Raw genomic sequence first — 11408 nt, forward strand, 5'->3', positions numbered from 1 at the left:
CTGTAACGACCGAACGGTCGAGGTTATTAAGTTGTTTATTATATGGGAGAAAAAAACTAATTTGCATAATCCATAATCTGCCCGTGGGCATTACGGGAGAATAATACCTTAGCGCATAGCTGCTCTTAGCCAATCACAGCGCGCGTTATATCAGCCAAAACCACTAGCCATATAAATAAAAATAAAACAAGTAATAGTAATAATTGTTAAAAAAATTAAAATATATATTCCAGAGTGGAATTACCCTTGAAATTATGAATAATGATGGTTTGCTCGGGTTTTAGAAGAGGAAGGCTGAACGGTATTTGGGAAAGGGAGGTAAACCAGGTTGTTTACATCTTCATACATCATGGTTACAGAGTCTAAGTTCTGCTTTTCTCTAAGCTATCCCAACCCAGGGAGTTTATCATACCTGTCTCAGTACTAGTGGAGTAACTAGATTAGTCGGCACGGACAAACCAGGAAGCAGCAGCACGTTGTATTTTTTCTACGGAAGCTACAGTGTGTTGCTTTTCAAAAGGTGACCAGACAGGGTGAAGCATATTTCGATACGGGGTCTTACCAATGCCTTGTCTGCCTGTTTCTAAAGGTGGCTCAAACCAGTTTCAAAACTTTCAAGAGACATTGTTATTAGAAGGATTGACACTACGACACATTATCACGTAACAGAAATGTTATGGTACCATGTGAAACATAAATTATCGCTGAACAAGATCCAGTCATATTTGTGACGTAACAAGATACCATGGCAACAGAAAAACCTTGCAAAAAAACCCCTATATTTTGGCTTTTGTTGCTCATATCTGAAAAACGAACTCGGTGACCCCAATTTTTTATTGCAAAAAAGTGATCAGCGGGCCAAGATAAAACTCTCTGCAAAGTTCAAAAAATTCTGTGGAGCGACTTTAGAGCTACCTTAAATTTTCAATCATTTGAGGTGGCTCTGAATCCGCTCCACAGAATTTTTTTTTAAACTTTGCGGAAAGTTTGATTCTGGCATGCTGATTACATTTCAGAAATAAAAAATGGGGGTCACCGCGTGCTGCTAAAGCCAAACTATGGGGTGCCACGGTAACTTTTTACGGCACAAAAATGACCGAATTTTGAAAATCGCAGAGGAGAAGGCCCTGGGGACGAGGTTGGTGCGGCGGTAGAATATGCCTGTGGGGCGATAGGTTTGCAGTTATTTGTTTTTGTTTGGCCTGTGTGGCAGTAAGTTGTGAGCCTTATTTTTTTTTCTCGCCTGTGTGGCGATAAGCTATTGCCTGTGTGGCAGTCAACTTGAGAGTTCCTGCCTGTGTGGCAGTAAGTGATAGTTGTTTATGCCTGTGTGGCAGTGAATTGTGAATGTTTTTGTTCTTTACGCCTGTCTGGCGAGAAGCGTATGCTTGTGGCTTTAATCCCAACGGCTTACTATTGCTCCGCTTACTATTGCTTTGTCATCGTCCGAGCACGTGACCAGGGCGATGTCCAAATCACGAAATCAATCACTAGCGCAGATGACTGTTGGACAGATCATCGTCTTGTACGCTCGAGCTTTGCCCTGAAACTACATCACAAGAAACGGCATATAGCAAAACAACCGAAAAAGAGACTAGATGTTGAAAGACTGAAAGATCCGGCGCTGCTTGAAGAACTGCAGCTTGCTCTCCGTCAGTCCCTTGCCTCCGTTCATGGCAATGACGTTGAGGAATTTTGGCAGGCTCTGAAAGCAGTCATCCTCTCAAGTAGCGAAGCCACGATTGGCTACAGCACCAGGAAACACCAGGATTGGTTTGATGAAAACGATTACGTCATTGAAGAGCTCATAGACGGAAAGAGGAAAGCCTTTTGCACTTGGCAAAATGACCCTACGAATGAAACCAAACGCTCTGCCTATCACAACATACGAGCAGAGGTCCAAAGGCGGATTCGCCATATGAAAGATCAGTGGTGGACCGCTAAGGCAGAACAACTTCAGGGCCTTGCAGACAAAGGAGATACCCGTGGTTTTTTCGGTGCTACCAGAACAATCTTCGGACCCAGCACACGTGGGGAGACGCCCATTAAAGACAAAGATGGTAATCTCCTGAAAGATACAGTGAGCATCAATCAGCGCTGGAAAGATCATTTTCAAGAACTTCTAAACCGTGATTCTACGGTTGACGAATCTGTTTTCGACAAGATCCCGCAGTTGCCAGTCAATGCTGAGTTAGGAGCAGAACCGACCCTCAGCGAGACAAAGTCATCCATCAAGCAAATGAAAAACGGCAAGGCCCCAGGTGTTGACGGAATTCCAGCAGAGATTTTCAAGTACGGAGGCGACGACCTGGCGTTGCATCTTCATCAACTCATTTTCCTAATCTGGCGAACGGAGGAAATAACCTCGGACCTCCAGGACGCCGACATTGTTAAGATCTTTAAAAAAGGAGACAAAGCTGACTGTGGAAACTACCGTGGCATTTCCCTTCTTGCCACTGCCGGGAAGATTATCGCTCGAATCCTTGCCAACCGTCTAGTTCCGCATGCTGATGGCTTCCTGCCAGAGTCTCAATGTGGCTTCCGCCCACATAGAGGAACAACTGACATGATCTTCACTGCCCGGCAGTTGCAAGAAAAATGTCGGGAGCAGCGTCAGCCATTATATATGGCTTTTATTGATCTCACAAAAGCGTTCGACTCTATCAATCGAGAAGCGCTATGGAGAATCCTGGCTAAATACGGCTGCCCGGAGAAGTTCATTTCTATCTTGAGACTCCTTCATGACGGCATGTCCGCCAGGGTTCTAGGCGGCACTGGTGGCGAGGCCTTCGAGGTACGGACTGGCGTGAAGCAAGGATGTGTCATCGCACCAACCCTCTTTTCCATCTTCATCTCAGCCATCTTTCACCTGATCCAAGACAGATTACCTGACGGTGTAGAGATCATCTATCGAATGGACGGAGGGCTGTTTAATCTGCGAAGGCTGAAGGCACGGTCAAAGACCTCCACCACTTCACTGATTGAGCTCCAGTATGCGGATGACAACTGCGTCTGCGCCACCTCAGAGCGTCAACTTCAGGCAATTCTGGATGCGTTTACGCTCGCCTACGAGAGCCTCGGTCTCTCGGTGAACGTAAAAAAGACAGAAGTCCTCTTCCAACCTGCCCCAGGCCAGCATCCCTCGCCCTCTCCCATGAGTATCAGCGGGTCCACACTAAAGAATGTCCAGACCTTCCCCTATCTTGGCAGTGTCCTCTCAACAAAAGCTGACATCGAGGCGGAGACCATTCATCGCCTTAAGGCTGCAAGTTGTGCCTTTGGAAGGCTTCGGGAGAGAGTGTTTGCGGAGAGGAGTCTGAGGAAAGGCACCAAACTCCTTGTGTACAAGGCTGTCGTGCTTCCGTCCCTCCTTTATGGCTCGGAGATCTGGACGACCTATAGGAGACACCTTAACGTCCTGGAAAAGTACCATCAGCGCTGCCTGAGACGCATCCTGGGTGTGACCTGGCAGGATCGACGGACAAATTCCAGCGTCCTTGACGAAGCACAATGCACCAGTATCGAGGCCATGATAATCGAACATCAACTGCGTTGGACTGGTCATGTTGTCAGGTTGATGGACTCGCGCCTCCCCAAGCAGATCCTCTGCGGAGAGTTGGGTTCTGGCACCAGAGCACAAGGGGGGCAGCGAAAGCGTTTCAAGGACAATCTCAAAGCAAATTTTAAGGTGTGCCACATTGGTCTGACGACCTGGGAAGATCTGGCATGTGACAGACCCAGATGGAGACATGCAGTCCGGGAGAGCGTGGCGCTATTTGAGAAAGAGCGGCGTCAGAAAGCGGAGGAAAAACGCCAACGCCGTAAAGAAGGTGAAGCTGCCCCTGCTTTGTCGCAGCAGGCCTCCTACATCTGCCCCGCCTGTGGCAAAGCGTGCCACTCTAGAATTGGACTCTTTAGTCACCAACGGGTGCACAAGACTAGTAGTTGAATAGACAATCTTACTCGTTTTCGAGGGATACCATGATGATGATGATGATGACTATTGCTCCGGTTTTGTTTTTGTTTTGTTTTATTTGGTGTTACATTGACTTCTTGTTTAGAATAAAAAATGTAATTCTTGTTTAGCAATGGAATTCTTGTAATTCTTGTTTAGAAAAGAAAATATATAATAATAATAAGAGCTAGAGGAAAGAGCTTCGTCGAAATCCGGTGTCCTGACTGGGTTGCACGCTTATCAGGCATTCCCTGGGTGAACTTAGATATCTTTGCAGTCTGACGGTGACACTGTTTTGTGTAGTTCTCGCTCGGATCATGTTCAGTATATCTTGTTTTATGGTTCACGAGTTTCAGTGATTTTGTCTAAACAATGGGAAGAGGTGGAACTCAGACGAACAAGAGCGTTGTACACTAAATTCATTCCTATGATTCCTTGTTTGTTTAAGGATGCTCAAAATATGGACGCAGTAATGATACGCCTTCGAAGACTCGAAGGTGCCCAAAAGGCTACAGTGGACTCGTGTTTGGAAGAATTCAGACATTTGATCAAGTCACCATTGTTCATGAAGGATCGTGCATTGGATCGTCTATTGAATCTCAAAATGGCAGCTAAAGAGGTTAATCATCCAAAGAGTGGCTTTTTTGAGTCAGTCTTTCGGGCCTTGAGAGAAAAGACCGGCGCGACGGATGTCCAATTTACGAAGTACCTGGAGGTGTTGCTCGGTGATAAGGATCACGAGAAAGTGTTGGAGTCCATAGCTAAAGTGGATAAGACGATGCGAATCTCTTCTCCAACAGCCTCTCGCGGCTTCAGTTATTATAGGGGCGCTGGGCGTGTAAACCGCTATTATTGTTACCAGTTTGGCCATTATCAAAATTCCTGCCCGCTCCGTCTGCCGCAGAGGGCTGCTTCTGGTCCTCCACCTAAGAGAGGCAGATTCTCCGAGCAACTTAAAAAGTAGTTTGCCTTGTTTAGGCCTGTTCAATAATTCAGAGCGTGTTGCAATAAAGAATAATTTATTATTCTACTTCGGTCGTTGTGTGTACTTGTGTGGGTTTCCCTGTTGTCCTTGGGGGGGGGGGGAGGGCGAAGGGGGGCTAGGACCTTCTCCCGGATCTGGGTGAGTAACCCCCGTCGGCATACTGCATTTCTCAGTAGTCGGCGGACGTTCTGTTATCAGTCGTTTGAGGTTGCTCTCTCCTGGTCGGGGACTCCGTCTATATTTTCTCATTTGGGGTATTTCTGTTCTCATATCTCTTCTCCCGTTTCCCCTTTTCCTAGATCCCGGCCTTTAAGAAACGAAGACTGCAAATTTGTGGAGTGGGAGGCGGAATTAGGGAAGGGGCTGAGGAGTTTGTCGAGCAGGTCATCTCTGTGCAACCCAGAGTATCCCAATCTTGGGTTAGTGTAGATGGAGTTTCCGACTGGGAGAGAGGTGAAGTGAAGTGAAGTGAAGTGAAGTGAAGTGAAGCGATTAGTCTCTCCCCTCGGGGCTTTTCAGGACTAATTTACAATGTTTTTCGGGGGACTTTAGCCAGACTGCTTATTACACAGTTTACAATTTATTTTAGGAAGTGAAAGATGCCCCCGTCCAGATAAGGTCAGACCACAACACCAGGGACTACGTCCCCTACTCTTATCGAATAGTGAGTGGGTTCTTTAACGTCCCATACTTTTTAATTTCCAGCAAGGGTTATGAGACGGGACCTCCGGTTTACAGTCCTTATCCGAGAAGACTTGAAAGTCTAACCATTTGCAGATGTAATTTACAAAGACAGCACATTCTCCTCAGTTATTTTAAGACCCTGAGTGTTGGTCCGGCCGGAGTCGAACTCACGACCTCCCGCATGACAACTCGATGCTCAATCAACTGAGCCACCGGTGCGCGGTGGCTCAGGGAAAGCAGCAGTTACAGGTACATTGGAAGGATGTGTTGATATCGGGTGTTGAGCCACCGTTAGGAACGCTAAGGTTGAGGGACCCTGATGAGTTCATTGCTGGTGGCCTCCACACCAATCCGAATGCTTGGGAATTGATCTTACGTCATCACCCGTTAGCTCAGGAGATTATCGGTTGGATTCGCCATAGAGTAGATATTTTGCATTTCCGTCAACCATTCTCCGGTTCGTATAAAGGGTTCCATTATTGTTCGGATCGGCCGCTCGCTCGTGCAAGAGGTTCTCGGAGCTTGTATCTTTGGAAATTAAGAAACGTCTGATCACGGGGGCTGTTAGAGTCTGGGGGAAAGTGGGTGTGTCTGCTCCTCCACATGTGATCTTGCCCTTGACGGTGGAACCTACCAAGCCTCGGCTGTGTATCGATGCGCGGTTCGTAAACTTATGGATGAAAGATTCGCCTTTCACCCTGGATAGATTGTCCGATGTTCCGAAATTCGTCTACAAAGGCTCGTTTATGACCAAATGTGACGACAACTCAGGGTACGACCATCTTTTGCTGTCGGAGAGCTCCCAGACATATTTTGGTTTTGAATGAGGTGGCTTATGGTTTGTGTGCACCACTTTTCCCTTCGGGTGGAAAATGTCTCCGTATGTCTACCACACAACAGGTCTGGCAGTATCGAGGTTTCTCAGAGAGCAAGGTATACCTTGCTCGCTCTACATTGATGACCGCCTTAATGGGGAGCTGCTAACGAAATCTGGCCCGTGGTCGATCCTCTATTCCGATAGGCGGGAAGAATTCAGAGTTAAGGCTGCGACGGCTGCCATATTTATTGTCCTGTCGGTGCTGGTTGAGCTTGGGATTGTTCTGTATCCCACGACTTCCTTAGAGTACTTGGGTTTTCTGGTGGATTCTGTAAAGCAAGCCTGTCATACCGCAGCGCAAGATTGTAGCCTGGGCGTCCTTGCGAGAAAAGATACTGGCCTGTAAGAAATCCGTGGATATTAAGAGTCTGCAACGGTTCCAGGGTAAATGTATTTCTTTGTCGTTGGCTGTACCGGCTGCGAAGTTGTCTATAAGGGAGATGAGTCATGCAATCGCGTCCGCTTCGTCCAATGGGTTGGTTCCCCTCTCTCAGGCCTTGAGATCTGAGTTAATTCACTGGCGTTTCCAAGATACGTGGAGGAAGTGTGTCCCCTGGAGAGAAGAAAGACATTTGCGACTTTCTGTGTCTTTGGATGCCTCAGGGTATGGTTGGGGTGCCGACTTTCATATGTCATCCGGTGACCGAGCTCTACGCGATTACTGGGGTGATTGCCAAAAGGGGTTGAATATTTCCACGAAGGAAATGCTAGCCTTAGTAAATTCCACCAGGGCCGCTCCAAAATGTGTGCGGGACTGTCGCGTAGACGCGTTTGTCGATAGCCAGGTTTTGATTGATTCCTGGTATGGTCAAGGGAGTAGGAAGTCTCTGAATTAACGAACGCTACTAAGGACCTTTTCTTCGTTTTGGCAGCCCGCAACCTGCAACTTAATCTTTTTCACGTCTCTTCAAGAGAAAACAGCGCTGATGGCCCTTCTCGCACGATCTGCCTATCTGACTCCAAGCTGTCGTTGAGTGCGTGGGCACAAGTGGAGCAGGCTTTTGGTGGCGTAACGGGTCACACCTTTGACCTCATGGCCTTGGACTCTAATGCAGTTTGTGGCAGGGATGGTGTTCGGCTTCCTCATTTCTCTCCTACCTTGAGTCCGCGTTCTCAAGGTGTAAACCTGTTCTGTCAGGACTTGGGGGAGATGGACAACATGTCTAATCCCTATGTTTTCCCGCCGTTTGCTCTTCTGGGTGCAGTCCTGAAGTTCCTCTATCGTTTTGGAATTCCTTTCACGGTGGTTGTTCCAGTATATTTCCCGCGTCCATTTTGGTGGCCGGAGCTGATGGCCCGTTCTTCGGCTGGCATCTGTCTGGGTACAGTGGGCGACATAGGTGTCCTTCAGGCGCCATCGAGGTCAGGTTACACGAGAGTTCCGTGTCCTTGTTCGTTGTGGGCTTTTCGGGTGTCTCGATTCTAGGCAGGACACTTTCCGTTTTGTGCGTTTATCGTTTTGTTCTGGGGGTCGTTACCGATCACTTCTTTGTAATCCCCTTTATAGATTTGTGCACTAGGTAGTAGGTAAGGAAGAAGGGAAAAGGAAAGGGGAAAAACAAATGATAGAAGATGTTTTTTGACCCTAGAATTTGTGTTTACGTGTGTTTTCTGTGGGTTTTCTGCATTCCTATTTTTCCTTTCTTTCAGCCGCTATCCAAGGTGCCAAAGCTGTTTACCCCTGCGGTGACTTGCCCAAAGTGCGCGTATGCTAATGATGAAAATTCTCGTTTTTGTCAACGGTGGGGGTACGCACGGAGGCTTGTTGTTGTCCCAGATCCTCCTCATAGAGTTGAGATTGACGAGACAATGATTGGCAAACGTTTGCGGCAGCTATCCAAACAACGCTCTTCCTCGAGCTATTCAAGGCAGAAGAATTCTTTGGAGAAGAAGCTTGAGAGTCTTCTGTCTAGTTTATCATCCCCTAAGTAATTGGCTTCTGCTCTTCCTTCGGATATTATAGCTTTTCTGGTATGGAAGGACCGTAATGGTAAAACGCTTGTTCATCTGCCTGATTGTGTACGGTCCGGGCACACCACGAGTTTACAGCCCTCCTGTAGCTGTCCCAGGCGCCTTGCATTTGGAACAGTAAACGCCTTGATAGGGAAGTTGCGTTCCATTTTTGCCACGCAGGGTAGGGGTCCCGACTGGCAGCCGCTTCTAGGGGTGGGTAACCCGGCGGCGTGCGGAAGGGTAAAAAATTACCTGGCAGATGCAAGAGAGGAACAGTTAACGTCAAGAATTGCCCCTCGTCAGGCGGAACCGGTTCTCCTGGCTCATCTTGCAGTGATTTCTCGGCATATTGGAACTCGGCTCCTGCAAAGCTCGTCATAGAACCTTCGCAAATCTTTGTTTTGGCACGCGACCAGGCGCTGTTCAAGGCGTTATTCTTTGCAGGGGATCGGGCGGCTGATCTTCTACAGCTGAAAACTGGTGATATTTTGCGTTTTCCGAATAACTCAGGTTTCCTACTCAACCATATCTGGACCAAGACCTTGCGTTCGGGCGACAGGCACGTCTTCGCCTTCAAGAGGGGTTCTAATAAGATGGTGTGTCCTGTGGGTGGCCTGGAGCTCTACGTTCGCATTTGTGGCCTTCTGGGATTAAAGCTTGGTTCGGGCTACCTTTTCCGTCCTCTTTCTAAGACAGGGACAGTGTCTTCTCAATGCATGACCTCTCAGGCGGCCCAGACGAGGTTGAATGTTTATTCTGTGTCTTTACGACAGCAGCTAACAGGTGAACACTTCACTCTTCACGGGTTTCGTAGTGGGGCGGCAGTCTCTATGGCTCTGGCGGGTGTAGATCTTCATGCAATTATGGATCATGTTGGCTGCAAGAGAAGTGAAACGGCTTTGCACTACGTCAAGTTAAAGCAAGTGATTAATCCGGCAGGTGCAGCTGCCAGGTTGGCGGATCTTCCTTCTGATGCTGGCAAAGACTACAAATGTTTTGATGCTTTGAGAGGATTTTTTCGGGCTTTCTAAACTATGTGCTTTAATGAAATGAATGGAAACTAGCACTAGGAGGCAAATTGTGAAAAAAAAAGACAAAGAAATAATAAAAGGAACATTCTCCCTAATTGCCGGGGGTGTTTCGTTGGGATAGACCACAAATGAACATAGAGTAGACTCTTTAGGACATATGCTTTACGCTTAGGGAGAGGGGATAAGGATTGGGAGAGGGCTTGTTTCCCGAGATCGCTGTCGGGGTGTTTGGATGTTTATTCGGTGGCGTATGGCTTGGGTAGCTTGGGGAAGGTCAGATTGATTTCCCATACCTTATTATAACGTCATGAATAACAATACCCAGGGATGAATATTATACTATTCACGTTTCATTTGAATTGTAAATATCATCCCGGGGGATTGAGTAATGATATGCAAATGAGTATATATAATAGGAAACATTAGCACGCTTTGTCCCATTCACTTCACTGTGTCCGACCCAAGAAGGGCGTTTGGCGACCCACCCACCCTCCCGAGCGAGTAAGTCGGGTTCCAGCTTACCTACATTCAATTCAGTCTGACTTGGGCTTGTCCCAGGTCAGATTGATTTCCCATACCTTATTATAATGTCATGAATAACAATACCCAGGGATGAATATTATACTATGTTTGTCGTTTAACGGTGCGTCGGGTGTTGGTCGTATTTCTTCGCTGTGAAGCTGCTGTGATAGGTAAGTTTATACGTATGTACATTGAATATTCATTTCCAATAGTATGAAATGTTACTCAAAAGTCCTCTAGGTTGCAGTCATCAAAGTGTGAGGGAACTGTGTACAACTCCCGATAAAAGAATATAAAATTAAGGCTCAGTTCTGTGCTGGATAAATTTGCGGTTCGTGTTGAGGTCAACTCGCTCGATGAAGAATCGCCATGCTGTTGTAACTCGTTGGCCTTATGCAATGTACCAAACAGATCTAACGTGCAATGCAGCTCTTTGGCTATTGTACCAAACAAATTTACCGATTGCGGCCATTGTGCTAAAAAAATTTACCGAGTTGTGTAGCTCGGCGTCCATTGTGCCAAACAATTTTAAAATTATTACTCAGTAGTCCAGAGCAAATGAGGCCTGCTCTACCGAGAAAAATTAGTGGATTGCCAAACCATAGCAGAATAAATGCTATGGGTAGTGTATACACTCCTGTTCATGCTTTGATGAATGATACCCGGAGATGTAATGTGCGCCAATGTTGTAGTTTCAAAGAGCACTGAGAACAGTGGTTGCTCTTTTGTGAATTCTGAGAGAAGCCACTACATTAAGGATACTTTTCTTCATACCAGTACCAACAAATGTTGACAACAGGTACATGGTGTGATAATGTAATTATCCAGGCGGTAGCTAGTGCTCAAAACTGTGCAATTCATATCACTGAGTCTGATATTAATAAGCCAGATGGTACAATTATCACTCCTGTTAATTATTTTATCGGGAGTTGTACACAGTTCCCTCATACTTTGATGAATGCAACCTAGAGGACTTTTGAATGACATTTCGTACTATTGGAAATGAATATTCAATGTACATACGTATAAACTTATCTATCTCAGCAGCTTAACAGCAAAGAAATACAACCAACACCCGACGTACCGTTGAATTGACAAACAGCCAGAAAAGAGCACATGCACAGGAATGACGTATATAATTTTCTATTTGCTTTTCTTTACACAACCCAGTTTTCCATTATCACACTACATATGCTGTAGAACGCACTTCCTAATCTTTGCTTACTACTAGTGTTAAAAGATATATATATAAAGCAACTGAAGTAACACGTTTAATAGCGAAAAACCATCAATGTCCCCAAAGTAATTTCCTATTTGCGATACTGACTGTTTACAAACATTTCCTTCGTTTTTTGAATTTGCTATTTACGAAAACAAAAGAACCCTTTGTTTCGACAGCCA

The sequence above is a fragment of the Montipora capricornis genome, chromosome 6 (assembly GCF_036669925.1).
Source record: "Montipora capricornis isolate CH-2021 chromosome 6, ASM3666992v2, whole genome shotgun sequence".
Taxonomy (NCBI): domain Eukaryota; kingdom Metazoa; phylum Cnidaria; class Anthozoa; order Scleractinia; family Acroporidae; genus Montipora; species Montipora capricornis.